We start from the raw sequence: 6,463 nt of genomic DNA, 5'->3' as shown, positions 1-6,463 counted from the left end.
AGTATTTAACCACAATTACCATAAAGGGGTATTTGATATGACAGTTGTTTCCTGCTGTGTTATGTTTCTCTGTACACAAACAGCAAATGGATGGTTTTAATTAGAGGAGGGGGGCCTTCCTAGCGATATCTGCACTGCTTTGAACATAAAATGCATTCTTGCTTCTTTAACCAACACAGTGATTAAGGATTTAAAAGTGCAGCCCACAAAAAAAACCCCAAACGTATACCTGTTGTAGGGAGTCCACAAGCACAGAGAAATATTTGGGTATATTGAATGACACCTCCTGCAAGTAAATGTTAGCTGCCTAAGGGTGATGCTGGAAGTGGAGCGGTCATGTGGTTGTGGGATACTTTACTGGAAGAATAACAATATTCATAGCATTTGCCTGTCCTATGGCCTAATACAGAAATGTATGCACAGCAGTGTGCGGGGCACTCCAGAATCGGGGATATGTCTCTGCATATAACAAGATCTATTGCCATAATGACTTGACCCAGCCTTGGTGAGTCAGTGAAAAACTTCCCATTGAGGTGAATGGGCTTTGGATCATACCGTAACCCTTTAAAAACCTTCCAAGACAATGTGCCTCATGCCCAGCCCTGCAAAACAGGGCACTTTGTGCTGTGTGGTTCTTAATGAGGCGGTGTCTGTTGCATTTTAATAGCATCCTCTTAGGCGTTGGCCCAGATCAGAGCTCCTTCAGTGGCTGTTTAGACACTTAACATTGAGTGCTCGTTGATTAAAACCCAAACACAACCTCAGAAGCAGGGACCAGTCCATCCTGACCAGGCTCCAGACTGATGTCCCCTCCATGCTTGTTCTCTCCCCCTTTCTATCTAGTCCCATGAACGGTGAATTTTTTACTGCTTGGTGACAGAGCTCCAAGGGGAGAGGTGAAGAGCTGTTCTTGTCTCTGTTTCCCTTCTTCAGCAGCTCTCTTCATAATCTGGACTGCATTTGGGCAATTAAATGCCCCATGAGAAGGTAGGAGATGGGCTGAGAAAGGTGCTGAATCTCCCCTTCCCAGTCAGCTGCTATAAAAATGCAGTTAATATACAAAGGCTAAAGGAGGAGGTGACATCCCTAAAGTTTCATTTTTGAGAGATGATGACCGTAGGAGAGGGCAGACATGCCTGCTGAATTCGTCCCTCAAGGAGGGTGGAAGATGGAGGAGACATCTAGGTTATAGCTGAGGCTTAGGGAGGAGATTATCAGGTTCCCCTAGGGGCAGGTCTCATCGTGCAGAGGCTTTCTGATGAACCTGATGAACTTGCGGTCCAAAAGGGATCTCATGAACGTATGTTCCTCCAGGGCTTAGTGGCAGGTAGAGACTCCATTTTGGGTCACGGCTTTAAACTTGGATGCTTCACCTCTGCTGAAATGCTTTGTTAAAATGAAAGCTAAACCCAGAGACCTCAAAATGCTTTTTGGAATGGGTAAATACAATTATTTCATAGGGCAGGATTTCTAAGATAGCAATATGTCTAGCATCAGGAAAGGAAGCCTTTGGTATTTTTCCCCCCAGTGATTAAATGGGTAGGTGCTTGAGGGTTTCAGTGAAGATTAACCTGAATCCCACTGAGTATTTATCTGTACTTTGAGGTATCTGAGTAATCTGAAAATACAGCCTCAGGGGATTTGACCAGAGCCCAACAGAAGGCAGGTTTCAGATCTGATAACAGAATATGGCTTTCCTGATCTGCTGCTCGCTCCATGGGCACTGACGGGCTTCTGCTCTGCTGCTTCTCTTGTCCACTTTTTCGTAAGGGGTCCTGTTTGACATGTATTTTGGTATTGGATTATAGACAACAGGCTTTTACTTTGTGACTGAAGGTAGAGGAATAAGGAGCAGAAATCATTCATAGTAGATACCTATAAAGAGGTATAGATATACAAAATTCTATTTCTTTGATATAAATAAGAATTTAAAGTTACTTAATAGGCTGTCTAAATACCATTTTATATCTAGCCTGTGGAGAGTTTTAGCAGGCTCAGTCTATTTAGACTGAGCAGAGACTTATTGCATACTAATCAGAATACTGACTGATTTAGCACATTTAATGTTTTTCATCTAGCTAGTAGGAATCTCTTTAGTTGTTCTTTCTCTCCATAAATATTTCTTCTAATGTCCAGTGCTCTTTTTTAATATGCAAGTCCTCTGTCCTGAATCTGAAGGACAAGATTAAACAGGATGCTTATGATATCGCTTATAAATAAATAGCTCTACACCATTAAAAGCAGCTGGATAGTAAGTACTGTAAAATCAGCATCTTTTTGTACTTTCAACCAGAGCATAAATGAGCTTCATGGCTTGGTGCAACATCAAATCCAAGTCTGGGATAATATAAGTGCAGAGATCCTAGAGTTTTTTCCAAAACCAAGAAAAATAAAAGATCACAAACCATTACCTATCTACTGTATTTTTCCTGCACTACCTTATTGCTGAGCTGCAGCGCCTTATCAGCACTTCCTTCTGTCATTCCCTATTGCCACACACCTACAAAATGCCTGCAAAGCCTTCGACATGAAGTAGGAAAGATGATGCCTGTCTCCAAGTTATGAAGATTGTTTACAATCCAAATATTTGAAGATGTTGCTAGTTATATGGTAACCAGAACCTGTGTAACTCAATGCTTTAATTAAAGGTTTCTGTTGACTGAAGCATGGATGATAGCTGATTTGAAAACTATTGCTGTAGCTAGGTTTTATCTACCTCTAAAGCCGACACCAGAAAACATGTAATTCAGAGTAAACATAAATTTTAAAAAGCTAGTTGCTGGCTGGTTGCTGTGCAAATGCAATCAGCTATTGGTAGTCTGGCAAGATGGGAGGAATATCACTGATGGGGAAAACTGCACCCTCCAAGAAAGCCTGCTTCTTGGATTTTCTTTTATTTTGTGACTCTCAATGGTTTTAATCTCTCCCAGGACTCTCTGTCCACAGAAAATGCCATCTGAAAAACTTTCCGTGGGCTCTTCACAGCTTCTGATCTCCTCTGTGGTTTCTTCAACATTGTTGCTAGTGGTATTGGATTTGGAGACTTGATTATTTGTGTTAGTGAGAATCAACAGGGCAAGCAGGTAATGAAGGACTTGGCTTGGCAGTGCAAGGGAATGAGCTCAAACCTTACCATCTTTCTTGTTCCCAATAAATGTGAGCAGAAATCTTCCCTGAGAGCGATTTTAAGAAGGCATCAGCTGCTCTAGAGATGTATACAAACCTCTGGACCTTTTGAGGTTTGCCCCCACTTCTTACAATCAGGAAAGAAATGCATGACTCTGTGAGGAAGGTATTTTAAGCTTATTTTCTTTAATCTTCTGGGTTCTGTGGCTGTGACTCCCCTGAGGTCATGCAGATATTTTTAAATTAATTCTCACTGCTTGAATAACAGGGAAATAACGTCTTGGTTTTCAACTTCTGTATTCTCCAGCTTCATAACTTTGGGCACTCCTCACGTGAAGCTGAAGTCGGGCTGTTTCAAGAGTCTTTTTGTATTTACATTAATAATAAACCTTCCCCCTCGAAGAACATTTGCCATACTTCAAATGTTTATTGTTCAGCTGGGCCAGCTAACAGCTGTATTGAGCAAAGCCCCTTGTGACAACCAGTGCATTCCTGGGTGATTATAGTATACTGCCAACGACTGTTTAATGTGTACGTTGCGGTAGTATCCGCACGGCCCGGAGCACAGCTAAGGGGAAAAAAAAAACCCCTTGCAATCTGAGTATGAAGTCGTTACATAGGGATATAAAAAGCAAGGAAGAGGCTGTTGCATCCCTGGTAAAATGTCTTCTGTCCCCTCTTGCACTGAATTTGTACCTGTTTTCTGACAGGAGAGCGCTCAGCCTGTGTACGTGTCTGCCACTGCGTGGAGGCTTTGGAGCTATTTTCCCCCGAGATGGCTCAGAGCTTTTCTCCAAACCACATATGCATCAGAAAATGGAGTCTGTCAAAATCGACGTGTGTTGTGGGAGCACACCAGCATTTGGGGGGTGGCAGGAGGGGACACGTGGTCGCTTCAGCATAGAATCACAGAATCATAGAATAGTTTGGGTTGGAAGGGACCTCTGAAGGTCATCTAGTCCAACCCCCCTGCCGTGGGCAGGGACATCTTCAACTAGATCAGGCTGCTCAGAGCCCCGTCCAGCCTGACCTTGAATGTTTCCAGGGATGGGGCATCCACCACCTCTCTGGGCAACCTGTGCCAGTGTTTCACCACCCTCAGCGTAAAAAATTTCTTCCTTATATCCAGTCTAAATCTACCCCCCTTTAGTTTAAAGCCATTCCCCCTGGTCCTGTTGCAACAGGCCCTGCTAAAAAGTTTGCCGCCATCTTTTTTATAAGCCCCCTTTAAGTACTGATAGGCCGCAATAAGGTCTCCCCGAAGCCTTCTCTTTTCTAGGCTGAACAACCCCAGCACTCTCAGCCTTTCTTCACAGGGGAGGTGTTCCATGCTATGTAAACAAAAAACAAATCGGAACAGAACATCCTCAGTTTGTTCCGATAGGTGCCAGACTGCATTGATTTGATGAGACCAAGGCATTTTGTTTAAACCTGCAATGCTCCTATTACTTTTTGCTCGGTCTACTTATATTGAAGGGAATGTTAATATTAAAACTCATCAAAGGCAGCAGTGCTTTATATTGTGATATCATTGTAGAAGTGAGGTATTTTCACACTTCTGAATTGATTTCTTTTAAAGGAATTTCTAGCTAGCAGGAAAAAATAAAATTTGGATTTTTTGTGTTTATCATGACACAAACTCGGAAACTCTGGAGGTGACTACAGCTTCCTACCTAACTTGAACATGTCCTTGTATCTACACCATTTCTTGCTCTAACCCGTGCCAGATGGCAACATCTGAAAAAATACATTTCCAGACCAAAAAAACTTAGGATGATTTTATTTACTGGATTAATTTATAACCCTTTTTAAAATTTTTGTTGTAAGTAACACAGTGGAGCTCCCACAGAAGGTGTTGGGGCTTGCAAGAGGGAGGGGAGCCATTTGCCCTGCCTGGCGCAACATGAGCCTCCCGCAGCCATCCTAGTGCCCTGGACGCTACTGGCACCCCTGAGCAAGTCCTGCACAACCCACCTGGGGGCCCACACTAGGGTCCTGGTCCCACTTTGGGGCTTTTAAAAAAATGCTTAGGTTTTTCCCTGTTTCTGTGAACCCATTTCCCCTTCTCACTCTCCTCCCATGTGCAAGCAGAGGGGTACGACCGCTGCATATGACCCCCGGGGAAGTACAGCCTCACCTGGGTGCTTTTCCAATGGGACTGCACCCATGGCAGTGCAAAGCCGGACAAGCCTGGGGGCTCAGCCATGATCCCATAGCGGGCAGCAGAGAAGCATCGGCTGGGGTAGAGGAAGGTATGGTTTGTCTCCTCGTTTCTTCCTCAACAACTGCCTCTGTCACAGCAAAGATGAAGGCATTGGAGCAGACCAGTTCTCAACTTTCTTAATAATAGATATTTTTTAAATCATCCATGGTATTTAGATTGCTGCCCTGCCATGAGCTACTGTCTTACTAATGTCATCCAACAGGCACACAGGGAAGAATGAATTACCACAAGTTGTTAATAAAAACAGTTTTAGCGCTTGGGATTGTTTCAAACATGTTCTGTTCAGGTGGATTTTTGTGCTAAGAACAATGTTTCTTCTTTACCCCAAAATCTTCTAAAACAAAAGAAAGGGCTGTGTAGATATTGATTGTCTTTTAGCGGCTCCTGAATAAGGAAGGAAATTATATTCAGGCAGGCCTTTTAAATCGATTTGGAAATCTCATCTGGACTTGTCTTGCATGAGAGTCCTCCACTAGTCCTCTGCAGCATGCAAGCTGGCTGTTCTCCTCAGATAGACAAATAATAATCTCAAACGTGGATTAAACTGACAATTGGCTTCTTAAAAGAAGTCTTTATTTAATGGCTGTATGAGAATGAATGTTTCCAGCAAGTCCGCAGAATGTCTTCTTAAAAGAAGTCTTTATTTAATGGCTGTATGAGAATGAATGTTTCCAGCAAGTCCGCAGAATGTGGACTTGTGTTCTTCACTCCCACAAACCCGCCAAGGCAAGCGCCACGTGCTTACAATGGTGGAGGCAACCACCAGATGGCTGGAAACATCCCGTGCCCCATGCCACCGCCCAGAACACTATCCTGGGCCTTGAAAAGCAAGTCCTATGGCGACATGGCACCCCAGAAAGAATTGAGTCAGACAACGGGACTCATTTCCGAAACAACCTCATAGACACCTGAGCCAAAGAGCACAGCATTGAGTGGGTGTATCACATCCCCTATCATGCACCAGCCTCTGGGAAATTCGAACGATACAATGGACTGTTAAAGACTACGCTGAGAGCAATGGGTGGCGGGACGTTCAAACATTGGGATACGCATTTAGCAAAGACCACCTGGTTAGTCAACACTCGGGGATCTGCCAATCGAGCAGGCCCTGCC

The sequence above is a fragment of the Aptenodytes forsteri genome, unplaced genomic scaffold (genome assembly GCF_000699145.1).
Source record: "Aptenodytes forsteri isolate BGI_AS27 unplaced genomic scaffold, ASM69914v1 Scaffold465, whole genome shotgun sequence".
Classification (NCBI taxonomy): domain Eukaryota; kingdom Metazoa; phylum Chordata; class Aves; order Sphenisciformes; family Spheniscidae; genus Aptenodytes; species Aptenodytes forsteri.
The sequence above is the reverse complement of the archived record's forward strand: the minus strand, read 5'-3'. Positions refer to the sequence as shown.